Source organism: Podarcis melisellensis, assembly GCF_964234715.1.
Source record: "Podarcis melisellensis genome assembly, chromosome: 1".
NCBI lineage: Eukaryota > Metazoa > Chordata > Lepidosauria > Squamata > Lacertidae > Podarcis > Podarcis melisellensis.
The window spans coordinates 101,256,329-101,275,925 of NC_138528.1; the positions used below are offsets into that span (position 1 = coordinate 101,256,329).

Here is a 19,597-nt window from a genome sequence, read left to right on the forward strand (position 1 = left end):
CCTGCGAAGTCCAAACGGAGGAGGAACCTGCCAGGCACCCCAGCAGTTGCTGAGGAAGAAGAGCCGCTTCCCAATCCGCGCCGGCGCTTCGGTGGCTCTCTCGCTCATCCCAACTGCGCGTCTCCACAGCGCCGCCTACCGGCTGTCGTGCTGCTACACTTTCCCTCGGCCCCCGCCGAGCTTACAGGTGTTGCACAACTCCGCATCCTCCACGTCCCGCCTCCCGAAAGCAACTTCTTTGAGGCGGCGGGAGAGAGTGGCGCCGAGGGAACAACTTTCCGAGGAGCTCCTCGTTCCCTGAGGAAACTGGGAGTCCCGGAGCGCGAGGCGTGGCTCTTGCCCGTGGCGCGAGAAAGAAGGGTGTGTGTATTTTGTGTGTGTGTGTGTGTGTGAGGTGTCTTGTCGCGCGCCTCCTCCAGCTCTTTTCCAAGCCTCAGCCTTTCCTCCTCCCGCCCCCTCGCCCCCCGCCTCTCAGCACGAGGGGCGCGAGCCGACCCCCTGGCGAGCGGGCGGGCGCCCACCTGGCAGCCCCACCCCGGCAGCAGGTAAAGCCCCGCCCCTCGGGTGTGTGAGGCGACGGCAGGCAAGTGGCGACGGCGCTCCTCTTCTTCTTCTTCCTCCTCGGGCTCCCGGCGCTCGCTCTGCCCTGAACGAAGCCTCGCCTCGGCTCCGCGCACCTTCTTCGGGGGAGGAAGAGAGAGACGACCACTCGAGCGCGGGGTGAGTGAGTCAGGCTGGCAGCGGGTGCGCGGGCTCTGGACGAAGCGTCGCCTCCTCCTCCTCCTCCTCCTCCTCGGGAACTGCCTCATATAGCGAGTCAGGCGATTGGTCCACGCGGGAGGGTCTGCCCCTGCCTAGCCTCCAGCTGATGCCCTCCAGATGTTTGGGTCTGCCAGCTCCCGCCCTCTCTGCTAGGCCTGGTGGGAGTTGGGGGGGTGTTTGGGTGTGTTCAGCCCCACCTAGAGAGGATCGGGTTAGAGGGCAGGGGCAAGCCAGTGGGGTGTAAGCAGGAAGCCAGAAATGATGGGCAACAACTCCCACCATGGGCCTAGCCAGAGGGGGCAAGGAAATAAATATATTTAACTGACCAAATGCGTCACAGATAATTTGGTTATTCCCACCACCACCACATAAGGACTGCCCCCCCCCCCTAAAATAAATCCTGGCTACACCCATGACTCCCAGCATGACTAGTGGCCAGGCGTTAAGCTGAAAAGTTTGTCCACAGCTACTGTTTGGCTACCCTGGGATGCGAGGGGGCAGGGAAGGTGGTCTTTGGGGACTGGCCATGGCACTCCAGGGTTTCAGACAAGAGGCCCTGCAGGGAGGTGCCAAAGATCAAACATGGAAACTTTTGCATGCAAAGCGTGGCTTCTGCACACGTGTCAAGGCGTGGGATAAGGAAGTGGCTTTGAACACACGCTCCTTGGATTCTGAGGCATTTGTATTTTTTCAGGCTGAAGAATGTGTCAGAATAGTTTCTGTTGCACTCTGCTAGCCTGTGTGTCCTCACCCCTTGGTCTCTCTGTGCTAGGTTAGATCTAGCCTGCAGCCACTAGAGACAGGCGATGTCCATCTCTAGAAGGCTGCAAGTATTGCCGTGCAGATTCTGATCGATGTCCACCTAGTCCAGCGATGTCCACCTAGTGCCAGCCAGACACCTCCAGGAAGTTCACAAGCAACCCCCCCCCCCAAATTTTAGTTTTATGTTCGTTTTGCTTATAGACAATCCCTTCACCAAATGGTCATGGGCCAGTTACAAAACCATCACAGTTCAAATAAGTGCAATATACAGGTCTTAAAAATAAAAATAAAGGGCCAGTATCAGAATAACAAAACCACAGCACAGAACAACAGTGTGTAACAATGCAGGAGGCAGGAAGACATCCACTCAACCAAAGACTCAAGTAAAGAGGTGTGTCTTAGCCTATCACCAAGAAGCATACAATGGTGGCACAGGACACACTTGGAAGGCCATTTGATAACCTGGGGACCACCTCAGATAATGCGGATTACAATTCCCATGAGCCCAAGCCAGCACAGTCAGGGATGTTGGGAGGTGTAGTCTGACAACCTCTTGAGGTCACTGGGTGAAGAAGGTTGCTCTGTTTGTTCCCCGGGAGTGCTGTTTCTTGCTCATGGCAAATAGCCCTTACTATGACTATTCAGAGCAAGGTTTGCCTGTGCATTTAACACTTTGCAGAGTGGGCAGGAATTCAGTAGGGAGAACGGTTCCTTTGGGGCTGAAAGGCTAAGCTGTTGAAGTATGCGCGTCATGCAAGTGTTAGAAATAGAGGAACCTTGTGAAGAAGAGGAGGAGGGGATCTGGCAACCCTTGTTCAAAGAGTGTCCCCTTTGAACAGGGTGGGTTCAAGTTCAAAACTCATCTCTTTCTTTTTTTCCAGCTGGGTTGCAACAACTTCTTTTTATAGGGAAAAAAATCTAATTTCTTTTATTTGTTTTCTTCACACTAGTATATTTCCTATGGGCTTTTAAAGACAAATATTGCTGTGTTTCAGTTTGTCCATGTATTTTGGGGCCTTCTGGTGTTCACCTAAATGTATAGATATAGGGACCTGCACCAATTACATAATTTGAGCTACAAGGGAGTTATTTGCTTTTTTTGGCCAAATTTTATATGCCTTAAGTTACATTAAACATGACTAGTCTTCCTTATCAGTACCATTCATCAAGTAAACTGAGAAATCAAAAATACTTAGATCAGCTGTGTTTGGGTGTGTGGTCTAAAAATAAATTGAATACAAACAAAAGCACATTACACACTGGCTTGTATTTGAGTCAAGCAGCTATAATTACAATTGGGGCTGTAAATTCAAATCTCAGTTTTACTTGAACAAACAAGCTAGACTGTGATTCACAAACATGAGTCCTGTTTGGTTCCAGCTTGCTATTAACTTTGTTTTCTTTTCTTGTCATTTTCCTCTGCTCTCCAACTATGGAGCCGCATTTTTCTCTTATAATTGGTAGGTTATACTATATTTGTTTCCATAAAGCTTTGCTGGACCAACAATTGTGGTGACTCTCTCTGAGAGTGCAGACCTGCAAATGTCAATAATTGCACACCTGAGCTATTCAGTCGACAGTTTTTATTTATATTTCATATGGACTCTCTTTCATATGGACAGAATACTGGGTGACTTTGTTTTATGAGGGAATAGACTCCAAAGTCTACCGTTTTGCTTTGTAGTGTGTTTTGCACAAAGAAGGGGGCAGTTTTGAGGAAGGTACCATGGCCAACTTCCACTTGCAAAAGCCCTTGGTGAGGAAATTCTGTCCTTGCCCCTACCATCTGTTGAACTCAGCTGGGATGGACTTTAGGCATGCACGGATTTCCAACATTTGTGGTGCTGTGCCCACGGCTAACTTTGGCTGAATTCAGTGCTTGTGCACATGCTGCTCCCAACAACATTACACAGCTTGGTTTTTAAGGCTGACAGCATCACATGAACCAGATCTTGCATGGAAGGAAACGTGGGAGTTGGTCTGCAGCATCTATTTTGCGAATTTATCTGAAGTCATAACGACACCAAATTTTGTGATATGGGAGTTGGTGGCTTGATGGGGGTCACACTCCTTCTGATGGAGTGGTTTGCCACCAGGGCTGTTCAGAGACAGTAGGTGATATTTCTGATCTGCAGTGCTTTCTGTCTGTTACACTTCATCGACAGCCACACACTTACCAACAAATGGGGGATCTTGGCAGCTGTAATTGCATGGCTTTGTAATTGCACATAGTGACTGCTGCAGCGAGTACCATGAGATATTCAGCAGTGCAGGCTTTATAGGTTACCTGTGCTACCCCCAAGAGCACTGCTTAGTTACCGAGTGATGACCATTGCCTACAAAGTCCTAAAGTTGCTAAGTTTGTTATTCCTTGGGAATACCTCTATCCCATCGAAGCGCTCCACCTTGAGAGATCTGATTGTGAGCTGGTTTTGGTAACACTCAGAAGCAGAGTAGTCATGACAAAGTTGTGGAATATTCTCGCTGAAGAGGCATCGTAGCCTGACCCTGTAATGTTTTCCACAGATATTTCCAGGCTCTTGGTCACGTATTGGTTCACCTGGAGCTGATCCACCTTGCCAATTCTCCGTTTGGTTAGCACTTTGAGCCTTACTGAAAAGCAGCATAAAGACTATCTAATGCAGTGCTTCTGCAAGAGTGCAGAAGGGACAATCCCTGCCATTTCTTCCCTACTGGAGTCCCACCTAAAAGCCTCCACTGACAATCAGGAAAACCGTACAGCTTTTCTGGGCTGTGGTGGGGAAGAGGAGAAAGAAATTGCCCTCGCACAAGCACTGCATCGTAGTTACCCCGTAACAGAATTCTGCTGAATCACTGGAAAATTTGGCAATACTACCAAACCTTCAAATACTTGGCTCATCGCTCATGTCTTTCCTTATCAGCTTGTAACAGACACCATAACAAGAGGTAAAAACATTGAGGATCAGTACTGATTTGTTGTGTGCCCTAACTACTAGAATTCCTGGAATTATTTGGCTTTTGACCTCCTTTTCTTCATTATGTTTTAAGGCATATGTGTTTGTGGTATAATCCTTTACAGATGTCGATCCATTAGTCTCTCAACTTCAGTGTTGCATTTTAAATAAATAGGCTCTACAGTAGCATCTGCTGCGCATAAATCAAGGCAGGAGTTACTTCAAAGTGACAGATTAGATGTAAATCTTCCTGGTTGATGAAAAGGAAATGTTAACATTCCTTTTGGGAGAGGGAGAATGAAAACCCGCAAGGGACTGGCTTCATCGGTGTTCAGGATTGAACTCATGAAATCTGAACTTGAGCCTTGTCAGTTTAGGCTTGCAGTAGGGAACAACTGTCTGCATTTGATAGAGACTTGTGATCGTTAACAGGATCGCTGTATTTTGAAACAAAGAGTCCTCAGGGCATGCTGTTCATCAGATATGATGAAAAGTCAAGGTAGCATCTGGGTTTTGGGGAAGCATTTCAAGCATCTGCTTACAGGAAAAAATATTATCTCTATGCCATTCATTCTGAGAACAGCCTTCTTATTTGCATGAGGAAACAGGATCACCCAAACTGGTGTGCATGTTCTTTAAGAGAAAGATTTTGGGGTTGGGGTAGGTATTCAAAGTACTATGTTTCTACATGCCCCAGCTGTTATTCAGACAGTAGCCACCTTTCTGCCTGTGACACAGGGAAATCTGCTTTTGAAATGGAGGGGGATTTCAGAAATAAATTGTGACATGGCATGGCGTGTGTGTGATGTCAGCTGCTCAAATAAAAAATGATTAAAATTTTCCCCAAGGCACATGCAAGCCTTTAGGTGTGCCAGAAGTAGCTGTCTGGACTCCCAAGTCTTTGCTTACAGTATGATTTAACTTTCGGGTGTATCCCAGCTGCTGAGGTTTGTAATTATTATTAATTATAATTTAGATAGGACTATTTATAAATGTATAGCTCTGTTTTTGACAAGGCTGTCAAACAAAAAGGCCCTGTGGGGAGCTTATCACGCTCTTTAATGAGATCCTGGTGCAGCCTATGGAAGGGGCGGGGAGATTTCAGACTTGGGAGCTCTACAATGTTGGTGTTTGGTTTTTGCTAGAACCCCCAAGATCTATCAGCCAGAGCCCTGTGCAAAAGGCATAGAATTAAAGAACAATGTGCCTCAGAGCACATTCTCAGCCCAGGAATTTGTTATCAGTATCAGAACTATTGTTCCATAACATCCGAATCAGGAGAGGCTGCAAAAGCTTTTTGGTTCAGTGTCTGGATGTAGTTGTAGACTGGATGAGGGCCAATAAGCTGTGTTCAAATCCTGGGAAGACCGAGGCTCTTTGAGTCTGTGGTTCCCATGTTCAGGAAATTAGCAATTTACCTGTTCTGGTTGGGGTTGCACTCCGTCTGAAGGAGCAGGTGCTTATATTGGGGATACATCTGTCAATAGAAGCCCAAGTGCCCTCTATACTAGGAGTGCCTTTTACCAGCTTTGTCTGCTTTGCCAGCTATGGCTGTTCCTAACTTGACCACTGTAGCCCATGCATTGGTAACATTGAGACTAGATTTCTGTAATGCGCTCTGGGTCTGGTTTGGAAGATCCAGCTGGTGCAGAATGCTGCGACCAGGTTGTTGATGGAAGCTTCTGGTTGAGAACATGTGACATCAAAACAGCTTCACTGGCTGCCCATCTGCCACCAAGCCAGGTTCAAGGTCCTTGCATTGATCTCCAAAGTTCTGAAGAACTTGGGTCCAGGAATTGCCTGAACCCTTATATCCCAGCTCGATCACTGAGATCATCTGCAAGAGCATCTCTGGTCATTCCCCAAGTTGATGAGGATAATTTGACAACAACAGGAAACTGAGACTTTAGTGTTATCGGTCCTCTGGAACATCCTGCCAATGGAGATTCAGTTGGTGACTTCAGCACCAGCTGTTAAACACCTGCTGAAAACTTTCCTCTTCTGCCAGTCTATGCAGGAAAATAATAGTACACACCATGTCTGCTGATGTTTGTTTTTGTTTTGCTTTTAACTTTAAAAAAAACCTGTCTGGTTTTATGTTTTTATATTGTTGTAAACTGCAGTTATAGATTTTTTATACAGTAGTATATAACTATCTTGTTAAATAAATAAATAAATAAATGAAATAATGAAATGAAATGAAATGAAATAATGAAATGAAATGAAATGAAATGAAATGAACTCATTCTTTTCAGGTAAAAATCTACTGCAGATTAGCTTTCCTCATTTCAGCAGCCTAATTTAAAAAGTTGTTTTGTTGTTTCTGTTGCTAAAACAACTGGAAACCAGAAACACTTGCAAATCACCCAGAGATCTATCTACCTGTAGATCCCAATCTACCTTCTGACCATCCCTTGCCTGTGGCACCTGCCATATTATTAAACCATCTCCAGGGTTGGTCTGGATTTAGGGTGAATACTTCCACATCCATTTTGATAAGTGATGGATGGAAAAGGACTATTTTCTTCTGGGATTTTCAGGATACAGCAAGGTCAAGTTTATCTTCTATTTGTTTGATTTATTTAATTCTAAGAAATGTATACCCCATTTTTTATTAATAAAAATAATCCACAAGGTTAATATACTACAACAGTAAGATAGACTAAAGCTAAAATAAAGCAACTGCATAATAAAACCAGCAACATGTAAGGTAGTATGAAAATATTATTAATTTACACATATGTAGTTAAAAAACCCAACTTTTTGTTTTATCATATTCAAGCTACACATTTTTGGAAAATTTTTATGGGGCTTCAGGACAGTTTTATACTTTGAATTTGAGCTTCTCATTATGTTGGGTTTCTTAATTGGGTGTCAGATTCAGGTGGGGTTTTTTTAAAGTAAAAATATATAGATATGGTTCCTGGACATTTGGTGAATAGTATGTCTGGCCCTATAATTTTTTTGTATGGAGACTAATTTGCTCAAAAATGAAGCCAGATATATGCTGAAATTTTCACATGCATTCAAGTACCTCTCACTTTCTCTAGTATTGTTTGCAGTGTGAGGGGGTTATTCGAACATTATGCTGTCCATCAAGAAAATAGCACACTATTGTTCAAAAGAAGAGTAGGAGTAAGTAATAGGCATAGGTGGTTGACTACTGTTAACTCTTCACTTCTTGCAGATTTAAGTCAGTGTGTCCTATAGCTTACCCTAACAGGTTCCTATTTGAACATTTTTGCACATTTTATTTACATATGCCCTAGGATAGTAAGTCAAAGGAATTTGCACATTGGTAGTAAAAATACTTGTGCATTGAGGACTTAGTTATAGACAAGGACTCTTGAGTTTTATCCAGTCTTCTACAAGTGCAGCACCCAAATGAATCTCCATAGGGCTGCTTCCTATGTGTACCTCCCATTCAGAAGCCTATAGTGTCTGCACATGCCCATGGGTGCATACCAAAGCAGGAGAGAGGGGAGAAAGGGGCATACCATCAATGGTGTAACTGAGCCCATGATATTTCATTCTTATCCACATGGGTTTTATGTAAAATCAAGCATTTTGCACCAGTTTCCCCAAGGTTTTCTGTATCTTTAGAGATAATTGGGAGGGAGGGAATATTACCATTATTATCTAATAAGTAGCTTCTGTTTACGCATTGAAATGTTCAATCGAAAATAAATGTGTTGCATATAATCCATTGCAAATTGCATATGCAATCACATCCAGATGTGTGTGTGTGTGTAAAATATCCCTTTCAAGCAGTACATCTACTTCAGTGCTCCTTTATCACTCCTCTCTATCTTTGATGAACCCTTTCAGTTCCCTGATACATCCCAGTACAGTCATACCTCGGGTTGAAGTTGCTTCAGGTTGAGCGCGTTCGGTGACCCAGTGACCCAGAAGTAACGGAATGCGTTACTTCCATTTCGCCACTTGCGCATGCACAGACGGTCAAAATGACATCACATACTTTCGCGGAAGTGGCGAATCGTGACCTGCGCACATGCAGACGTGGGTTGAGTTCGCTTCTGGATGCGAACGGGGCTCCGGAACGGATCTCGTTCGTATCCAGAGGTAGCACTGTAATTGTGTAACTTGCTGTGCAATTCTATACACACCTACTAAAAGCTAAATTCTGTTGACTTTGGTAAATCTTACTCCCTATACGTGAATATAGGGATGCAAGCTTTACTAGACTGAAAAAAATCCTGGAATTCCTTTAATTGCCATATCTATGTAATGCAAAATAAGTTATTCTGGACATTTATATCCAAAAAGTCACAATCTGGGGAATTTACACACCCTTTCATTATTATTCTTTTAAAAATTACCCTCTGGTTGTATCCAACTCTTACTCCTTGTTCCCCTCACACTGTTCAGACCTGTAAGATCCTGCCTGTATACATTGTATAAAAAAGCAGACATATTTGTACAATTGGAGGTATTTCCCTGTCAGCTAGATGTAAGACTTGATCAGAATGTGTTATTCACTAGTAAGGATCTTTTTTTAAAAGGCCTTGCATGCTGTGTAAAAGCAAATATTTAATCATATGACAGATAACAAAGGATGAAAGAGAGATTTTTTGAATCTAATGTATACCTTGCAACCATGTATGTACTTAGGACAGAGTAGGAAACGGGCCACTGTGCTAAGAAAATGAAAGATGTTGAGGTGCAATTGCAAGATGTACCTGTTAAAAGGAGTCTTGTTCCTTGTCTGTGTTGAGGAGCCTAAAGAGACTACAATCCTATACCCATTTACTTGTAAGTTGCCTCATTAACACAGTGAGGCATTACACATGTATAGGATTGCACTGTGAATCATTCAGATCTGTGTTTTGCAAACAGGCACCTCTACAATTTAGGGACATTGTTATCTTCTGCGTTAGAGAGAATGAGAAGAACCACTTTCCCCTTTTTGTGTTCTGTTTCCATCCTTCTGCTTCTTGAATTATAATGCTGGTGATATTTCCATGCATCCCAACTCTATGCAGGCTTTTTTTTGCACCTAGTTTTGGTGGCATTCCCCTTGGAGTTGCCAGGATGATGGAGGTTTCCCAGATGGTACTCATTAGCACAGCTTTGCTAGAGCTGTATCCCCAATAATGGCTGTGTTGTGCTATATCCATGTCATGTTAACAACTAGAGTGAAGTAAATCTGGTGATCAGCTTATGTCAGATGAGCCCTGCCTAGTGTGCTGATCCTTGGACTGCTTCTGATTATTTCAATCCTCCGCCAAGGGACCAGATGCCATAAAGGTTATTGCTATTGTTGCTTTCAGGAATTTGTAAAAGAAAGCTGTGCTAAAAGAGTGCAAGGCACTTTATGAACTGGGAGAAAATATTAAGGACATTTGAAAAGCCTGCTGGATTAGGCCAGTCGCTCATCTAGCCCACCACTCTCCCCTTCTGTGGTTTCCTGCAACAGGTGTTCAAAAGCATTACTGCTTCCATTCTTCAGTAATATGTGAATGATTGACTTGTGCAAGCTTGAAAATAGCCACTGCCTTAGTTTTTTTGGATGAATAAGTCACATGACTTCCACAGTCCTGAAAGACGCATGTCCTGGTTTTCCTCTGGGACTTGGTGGTTTTTGAAGTAAGCATCTCAGAAGGTCTACACTCCAGAGCAGAAGTGGGGAACCTTTGGTGCTCCAAATGTTGCCGAACTACAGCTCCTGTCAGCCCTAGCAAGCATGGCCAGGGATGATAGGAGTTGTAGTTCTGGAGGCACAGACGTTCCCCATACTTGCTGTGCAGGCAGTGCATGGGACTGCTTCTTCCTTTCTGTGTATTTCAGATGACTGCTATTTATCAAGGTACATTTAAAAATCAAGCAAGATGCCATGTGCATGTTATTCGATGCCACAATTACAAGAGGCCAACACTCAAATATTGTCAATGTTTAAAGCATGGGTAGGCAAACTAAGGCCCGCGGACCAGATCAGTCCCAATTGCCTTTTGGATCTGGCCCGCGGATGGTCCGGGAATCACCACATAGATCGCCAGCATTCGCATTCTTTCTCTCTCCCTCCCATGACGGCAGAGGCGGCTCCTCCCTCCCTCCTCCTGGCTTCTCCCCGCCCTGCCTAGAGGAGGAAGGGGGCTGGGCTTTATTGGTGCCAGCAGCAGCATTCAAGCAGCCACCATTTTAAGCAGCCCCTCTGGGTGTGTAGAGGCAGTGATGGCTCATGATTTCTGCTTGGCAGCATCTCTGGACAAAATTGCCTATGAAGATGATGCTTGGCTTAGCCAAAACTATTAAAGTCTGATCATTCATATAAAATAGCCAAGTAATATATAGAAGGTAAATAGTGAATGTGTGAAGTAACTTGGATTTTAATAGGTTTGGCTATGGTGGAGCCATATGGTCATGACTGCGATACTCATGCTCTCTGTGTTATACTTCCAGCTTCATTGTGTTGCGTAGAAGAAACCGTGATATAAAGAGGGGGCCACATCATTTTTTTAAAGAAATCATTATAACTAAAGTTATCCTCTTCATGAAACTTACTCTGAAAAAAAATATAATTGCCTGAAAGTGTTTTTGGCCTGTACAACTTGGAATAAGAATGAAAATGATATTCTAAGGCTGCAGCCCTCTGCACCATTCTTTTTAAGTCCTCAGTGATTCTAAGGGCCTGACACTTAAATTATATTTTAAAATTGTACGTGTCTTGTCTTACACCTTAAAATACTGTGTGAAAGGTATACAGACCCAGGTTTGCAAATGTCTACCATATGGCTCAAGACGTTCTGATGGGCTGTCATTTCTTACTGGATTCTTGCCTGGTGGCAAACTCTGGTTTGCCTCTGGGTAAGATGTGAAATGTGCCTCATTTTAAAAATAAACGTGAAAATAATTGGATGCAAGAAAAAAATTCTCTTTAAAGCCTTCCGTGTACTCCCTGTGCACACACATATACATAACATATTTGGTTCGCTTCTAAATTAGTCTGAAAAGTGAAACCCATTGTAGGAGCAATACACCTTTGCTTTTATCCAGGGTTTTAATACAGTATAATGGTTTACCTACAATTGCTGTAATTGGTAAGCCTGTCATAAAAACATAATAGAGAGTGCCTCTGTAAATTAGGATTAATGTTGTTCAGTTCTTTTGTGGTGGATTAACAGTGATTGACATCAGTTGAGAGCCTGGATTCGGTTAATAGTGTCATGCCAAGAGTAATCAGTGAAGTTCTGTGTGTTTGTCTTACCTTTAAGTCCCCTGAAAGCTTACTTTGGAGGCAAGGAACTGTAATGTTTATTCTGAAAATGTGTGGCCCTTGGAAATGTTGCAACATTTTTCCTGTAGCAGACCACACAGAGGACTTTGGTCTTGAACCTGCCTTGGGAAGTAGCTAGTTGAGGTTTCAGAGCAGACTGCTAATTCTACACCAACCAGTATAGATGAAGGATATGAATACAGTACCTTTATCAGTCTCATGGACATAGAAGTATGTTCTGAAATGTAGTAAAGAGTACGATGATCAGATATAAACTTTATGAAGGGCGAATTATCCAGATACCTAGCTCTTTTAATGCAACTGCTATTGTAGTTTTTGATTTGACAGCTTCAATTTTAAAATTAGTTGCATTCATTTATTAAATTTCTACACCACTCGAAGATCACAGGGCACCCACTTTACAATATAAAAACACAAAAATACATCTGCAGTGGCAACTAATGCAGGAGTTACTGAAGCATTTCCTGCAGGGCATGCTCCTGTGGTTTGTCCACCAAGCTCATCTTAGTATGTACACAGAAAAACTAGTAATTCCAAAAGCTTTAAGAGCTTCTTAAACAGAGCACCAATACATAGAGATTAATGCTTTCTTTGCATAAACTAAGGCTGCATTTACATGGCAGTTTCCCTGTTTGTTTCCACATTATATATTTGAGCTTTCACATAACATAAGGTCATGTGGAATCTAGTGGAAATTTAGTGCTCATTTCCATGTTAATTGCTTCTGGGGTGGGGTGGGGTGGGGTAGTGGGAACCCCATTCTCAGTGCTGTTAACCTAGAAAACCACTAGAGTAAAGAGATGAAATTTGGGGTATTATACTGACTGCAGTTTTCATGGGGGAATATGCATGTGCAGGAAGCATGCATGTGCAGGAAGGTTGGAGAATGTCCAATGACATTCATTTTTGTGTAAAACACGCACACATTCCATTAATGTGAATGAATTTTTGCATGACTTGATCAGTAAAAAAGTCACAGTACCATAATGCAACAAGTAAAGGTAAAGGTTAAAGGACCCCTGACAATTAATTCCAGTTGCGAACGACTCTGGGGTTGCGGCGCTCATCTCGCTTTACAGGCCGAGGGAGCTGGTGTTTGTCCACTTCTGCAGACAGTTTTTCTGGGTCATGTGGCCAGCATGACTAAGCCGCTTCTGGCGAAACCAGAGCAGCGCATGGAAACACTGTTTACCTTTCCATCGGAGCGCTACCTATTTATCTACTTGCACTGTGTGCTTTCGAACTGCTAGGCTGGCAGGAGCTGGGACCGAACAACGGCAGTTCACCCCATCGCGGGGTCTCAAACCGCTGACCTTCCGATTGGCAAGTCCAAGCGGCACAGTGGTTTAAACTACAGCGCCACCTGCGTCCTAATGTAACAGGTACTGCAGTGCAAAAAGAACATTAGAAAACAGCACAGAAGCACTTGAATTATAATCAAGAAAACTAATGTAATATTCTCCATATCTGAATGCACCTTAAAAGAGTTTCCTTTAAAAGGAAGTCTAGATTGGGAACCAAGAAGGGAATGCTTATTGTGAAGGAGAAAAGGATAAATGAGGAGGACAGAGCCACCCAACACCTGAGTGAACAATTACTCCCTTTTAGACAAATGGGTGTTATCTGAATTCATCTGCCAACTGACAAGCAGGTCTTAAGGTAACCTAGCAATAAGCTACTGGAAGTTCACAACTAAAGTATTTGTTAACAACTGTATGCCTGAATGCAGAGTATAATCTTTCTGGAGGATGCCTAAATTCTGCTGTCAGGGACTAAAAGGTTCGTGCTAAAAGATAATAAAAAAAAATCTGTAGCAATAACTTCCCCAGGCAATGTTGGTAAAGCATGAGCCACAGAGCTTCACTGGAAAGAATGAAGGGCTTATTTAGAACAGGTGCAGCAATTTGAATGCTTTTCTACTCCTTTGCAGATTTATTGCAGCCTGGAATCAAGCAGATGACAAAAGTTACTGTTGGGAACATAGAAAACTGTCATATATCTCTATGTAAGAGTCAGGCCATTGGTCCATATAGCTTAGTGTTGTCCATACTGACTGTAGAGAAGCTGCTCTGCAGGGTTTCAGATACGATACTCTCCCAGGCATACCTGGAGATGCCAAAGATTGAACTTTCCTCATGCAAAATGTGTGCTGTGCTCTCCCACTGAGCTACAGCCTTTCTCTTAATTGTTCCCAACTTCAAAGGTGATGGTGAAAGTTACCATTATGGTAAACCCTAAGAAAGACTTTGCAACCATTTACAGCCATGCCTGAAAAGCCTTACAAAGGATCTGAGAGTATATTATTCTAAAGCTCAAAAGAGTCTGGTTGTTTGTCTGATGCTAACATTTCCTAACATGCCTCAAGTTTTTCTCAGCTCGATTATAGACATAGCTTAAGACATAGCTCACTTGCTTTTTAGTACCCCATGTTCTTTGGAAGATCATGAAGTGCAAGCCGTGTAACTCTGTACCAATTTGCAGAGATGCCCCAGTGTTGTTTGTGCCGGTATAACAGTGGATATGTGGGAAAGTTTCTCAAGCGACAACTGGGTGCAGATTTGTTCTGATTTGGGGTAATTACCTCCTCTTTTTCTTCTTCCATGAGTGTGTCTGCAATGTTGCATCCACCTGTAATGTTTTCTGGAATTCCAGAAGGAGGGTGTGTCCTTCTGAACTGTGGGTCTGAAAGCATGATGTGAAACTTGCTAATTAAGTTGGAGACCCATGAGACCTCCCAGTCACTCTATTAGCCTGTTTTTATCGGAATTTCTGATAGTGCTTTGGTTGGAAGTGGACTCTCCACTTCTCCCTACTCAGTCTCTGCAGCTTTGTTTGCTGTATAGATTTCCATTGAGGGCCAATGTGCAATCTTCATTATGGATAGTGGGTACTTTGTGCTCTGGTGTCTGGGACCAGTAGTCTGAGCCCCTTTTTCAGGTGATGAGGTTGAGGACTCTTAACCAGAAGAGGAAGCACACACAAGGCTAGCTGCAGAAGCACTTCTACCTCATTGCAGAAGACCTAGTGTGAAACTAGAGGCTGTCCTACTCCTTCATGCTAGGAGGATGATGATGATGATTAAAATTTGTATAATGCCCTATACCCTTAGATCTCAGGGCAGTTCACAACATAAATGGGCAGGTCTCATTAGGCTCATCTGGTGGAAGTGCTGGAGAGAGCTGGAACTTTGTATCCAGTCTGAGCACTGCAGCCAGCATAGACTCTTTCTTGTTTTTGCATCTAGCCTGAAGCTCACCCTGCCTTTCATCAGAGTGGGATAATAGCAGCAAATATTTTTCATTTAGTGTAGGGTGAGGAATATCTATATTTTTGTCCTGAGGACCACATTCACCCATTAACAGCTTTCTAGGGGCTATAAGCCCATGATGGGCGTGGCCCACTGTGAGTGGGGCCACCCACATTCTTACATGCCCACTAAACCTCTCCATCCAACCCATCACCATGATAGGAATGAAATCAATCCTTCCTCACTTGTGCCTGCATGCTTTTTATTTCAGTGAAGGCACCGCTAGGTTGGGAGATAGCAGGCCACTTGATAAAATTTGGCAGGCCAATCCAGGCCTTTGGGTTTGCTGTTCTTTGCATCTGATTTAGGGTTTTTACCAGTGCATGGAAATGTTGTAGTAATTTCAGGCAGAGCACTGTGCGGCTTTGATTTTATGCTGGATCTGGTGACATTTTGCTGATTGCTGGCCTTATAATAAAGAATACAGCATTGTGACGTAGATTTTTTTCAATTTCGTTGTTCTGTATGGGACAATGACAATAAAGATTATCGTATCGTATTGATTATTCTAAATTGCTGAAATTGCCATGGCTGTTCCTCTGCTGTTAAGGTGAGGTATTTTCAAAGGAGAAGTAGGAAAATGCAAAGGCATTGTGATGTCTCAGAACTGCTTGCGAGAAGTCTCACAATAATTCCTACAAGTATATATCTGGGGTAGAGAGTGTGGTCCTATGCAGTGATTCAAAGCTGAACACAATAGTTTTTAACCTTGTAGGCTAGAATAAAACTTCTGTATATTTCAGAGAAGATTCCCAAACTGCCCTTTCTAGATGACTCATACGTCCCACTTGTTTTCTGTTCCCAGGAAATCCTTCTCATCATTTGGATTAGTTGCCCTGTCTACCTACAGGAGAATACCATTCCTATTTGTAATAACTTGCTTGGGGCAGGGACAACTAGGAGGGAGAAGTATCTGCTGGTACTGATGAAACCACTTTTTCATCTCCACCCACTGAATTAAGGAAAACTTATCCATGTGGCATTCCATGGCGCATGTATTTAGGTTAATTATTATTTTGCTGGTATGGAGAACAGCTTTAGCAGAGACAATATCCTAAATTAGAAGCCTGATCCTGTAAATGTTACTGTAGACCAGGCTTCCTCAACCTCAGCCTTCCAGATGTTTTTGGCCTACAACTCCCATGATCCCTAGCTAGCAGGACCAGTGGTCAGGGATGCTGGGAACTGTAGTCTCAAAACATCTGGAGGGCCGAGGTTGAGGAAGCCTGCTGTAGACGTTAAGGACCAAACATCATGTTGCATTGAAGCTCCTGATGTAGGTTTCATTTTTCCCCCTCAGTCCATTTTTGGGAAGCGGAGGTGCAATTCTAATCTTCATGGTGAAGCTGATAATCCCAGAAGCAGTGAAATGGTATGAAAACAAGTTCTGGTCAAGAAAACTTGAGGTTATGGTTTGAGTTGGCCTGAATGTTGGCTTTAAAGACAGAAATGTCTCTTGTCTGCCTAGGCCCTTGCTGGAACACAAGACACAGAAGGCTGGGCAATGCTTTAGTCAAGCTACGTTCATGTGGAAAGAAGATACAAGGTGTGATGCTCCCTATGGACTGCAGTGACCCACTGTCTGTTTTGGTGTTGATGTAAGCTGCCCTGTGAGGGTTTTGCTCTGAAAAAGGTGGCTTATAAATAGTAAACATTGTTCTTTCTTGAATAAGACGACTAAAATTTTTAAACTCCAAATATTACTATCTACCCGTACGATTTTCTAAATACTGGCAAAGACGAATGGATTCCCCCCCCCCCCAATCGCTTGAGAACATGGGGAATTTAGAATGGCATGAGCTTGACATCTCATACCCTTGAGGTGGAGGTGACATGACCTTCCATTTCCTCTATGAAAGAACCAGGTTGGGTGGCTAATAATTATTGTGCAGCCGGATACTGGGTGGTGGGGGTGGGGGAAGTGTCAAGTGAGCCAGGTTTTCTACTTCATTAGTTTGACAAAATGAATGAGCTGGTATGTCGAGGTGAGAGACGTGACTTGTTGGCCAAAACTGGGAGCAAGGCTGGGGCAGAAATTTGATCGGGCCATACAATGGATGCTTTCCAGTTTACCTCGCCAGCTCCTGTAACGGGTAATTTCATGTTTGGTTATAAATTCCTCTGAGGTAAAAGAAGCATGCACCTCCTGGTAAGCCATTTTAAGCAAAGCCTGCTGTCACCATAGTTACAAATGTCAAAACAGTCGTGCAGAAGTCAAAAGGCAATAAATGCAGCCCCCAATCTGCTAAAGGGGCGAGGGACAACCCTGGGAGATGTGTGACTGTAAACGGAGTGAGGAGGTCACTACAGAGAAGCCTCAATTTTGCCACAGAGGAGAGGATAGTAAGACTCGTTCCTGGACTGTGAGTGGTGCGTCTGTCATAGAAGGCGGCACCTGCTCCTACTACTACAAAAAGAAAATGTGGCTCATGGAGCAACTGCATCCTTGCAAACTGTGTACGTCTCTGACATTCAGCTGTGTATGAGAATGGTTGCAGGATCCACTGATTGGTTCAGGCCCTCTCAGAGGTCCAGAGAGCCCTGGACTGGTTCAAGACTCCCTAGCCAAAATAAAATTAATTTAAAAAGAATTGCAGTCGTTAAGAGTCGTCAACAGGCTCATCACAGCTATCTGCCAATCACCCATTCCTACCACCCTTCTGAGTAATACCCCTCCCCACCTTCTCACTATATAGAAGGGTCTGGTAACTTCTGTTTCAGTGTATCTGAAGAAGTGTGCATGCACACGAAAGCTCATACCAAGAACAAACTTAGTTGGTCTTTAAGGTGCTACTGGAAGGAATTTTTTTGTTTTAAAAAAGAATGACACACACAAAGAAAACAAGGCACAATCTAAAATTATTGTTGCTATTGTTATCAGTATTATTATAATTATTAAGCAAATGCTTGTTGAGTCTTTTTTTGTGCAACTGTGGCAGTGTGTGTCTTTTATCAAACTGCATCTCTTATTTCCTTAAATTTGCAACTCTAAGCTATGAGGATATTTATGTCAGTTTGTGCTCCTGCATCCAGGACTCATATCTGACACCAATGTTAGCAACATCCTGGTAATTTGACTTTGGTTAGGTCCTTTGCAGCAGAGCCATAGCTACGGGGTTGGGGTTGGGGGTGGGCTAGCCAGATTTTTTGCCACTAGTGAAGCCTCCAGAGCAGTGCCATTGAGGCTCCCAGCCTGTGTGTGTGTGTGTGTGTGTGTGTACACAAATGTGTGTGTGTGTGTGTGTGTGTGTGTGCGCCAAACCAGATCTTTGACCTGGGTGAAATAATGCCTAGTTTTGACCTTGCCTTGCTGGAGCAGTAGGGTTCGCAGCACTTCAAACAAAAGCTGTCTACAGTTGGCCGTATGAAACCATTAAGAACTACTTGAAGGATAGGCGAGCCCTTTGATTGTCACATTGCATGTATTCCTGCTTGAACTTGCATAGGCAAACCAGAATGAGTCTTGCCTGTGATACTTATAAGAGGGAGCATGAAAATAGTCTCCTTGCTAACTTTTGAGATGTTCCACAAAAATTAAATCTGTTGAATGAGACAAAACAATCAAATCAAAGCACCCTTCTACTTGCTTGTATCTTGCCCTGTCTGGAGATTGGCTCTAACGGGGTGGCCTATATTTATGGCCCTGAGGGCGGCATCTCCACCAGGTTTGTGGGCTGCATGCCAGTGTGCTCAGAAAGTGGATGTGGCCAACCCATCCCTGGCAGGTGCAGGCATATACCACACATATTGCAAACACACCAGGATAAATGCACACATCACATGGGCATACAATATCCACAGAGTTAAAACATTGCCCCATTGCCCTGTTTTTTTAGATTGATCATCTGATGAGAAAATAATGGAGTGGTTTTCATTCTCATCGTGGAATGTTTGGATGGCATACCTGCTCTTTACCTGTGACACACTGTACCAGGAGCGGTGAAATTATGTCTCTCCAGATGCTATGGACAGCCAAATGGCCTGGCAGGCTGCTTTTTATCCTTGTTCTGGGCCTGGAGCCAAGTGCCGCCATTGGGCACTTGATGCCACACCCAAGGGAACGTCCCAAAGGCCTTGCCGCCATTGGTCAATTTGGTCAGTTTGGCGATAGGGAGATGATTCGGCCTGTCACTGTTCACAAGAGCAGCTCGGGGCCCATCCTCAAAGCTGCCCACCCCACAAGGGTGAACAGACCTCTCATAATCTCATTGGCAATGCTGGCGGGGGCTGATGGGAGTTTTAATCCAACTATATCTAGCAGGTTCCCCACCCTTGCACTGGGCTGTATCCTTTTAATCTATGTGTCTGTTGGGGACCAGTGGGAACTGTGTTTGTTTGTTTTCTAAAAAAGAAAAGAAAAGAAAAAGCGCTGAGGCATTGCTCAGCTACCTGAATGCGTTTGAATTTTTCAAACAGTGAGTTATTTGAAAACTGTAATGATGGCCACCAAATTGGATGTCTTTGAAAGAGGATTAGACAAATTTCAGGGTTGCCATGTTTTATTTTTCCCTCCTCCCTCCCAATCATTTTTCCTTTTATGTCATGTAATTTTAAATTGTAAATTTGAGGGAAGGA

At 43.6% G+C, this 19,597-nt stretch overlaps 1 protein-coding gene across 4 annotated transcripts in view; it reads left to right on the forward strand.

The window, feature by feature from the left end:
- Positions 1–444: 444 nt before the first annotated feature.
- The window catches only part of LYPD6B (LY6/PLAUR domain containing 6B), a 65,921-nt gene continuing 46,768 nt past the window's right edge, over positions 445–19,597 (forward strand). For 2 of the 4 annotated variants that reach the window (XM_081930070.1, XM_081930069.1), the window contains exon 1: positions 445–720. The gene's annotated coding sequence lies outside the window, so the exon portion shown is untranslated. The remainder of the gene's footprint in view (positions 721–19,597) is intronic. The other 2 variants (XM_081930068.1, XM_081930067.1) reach the window with 1 other exon arrangement.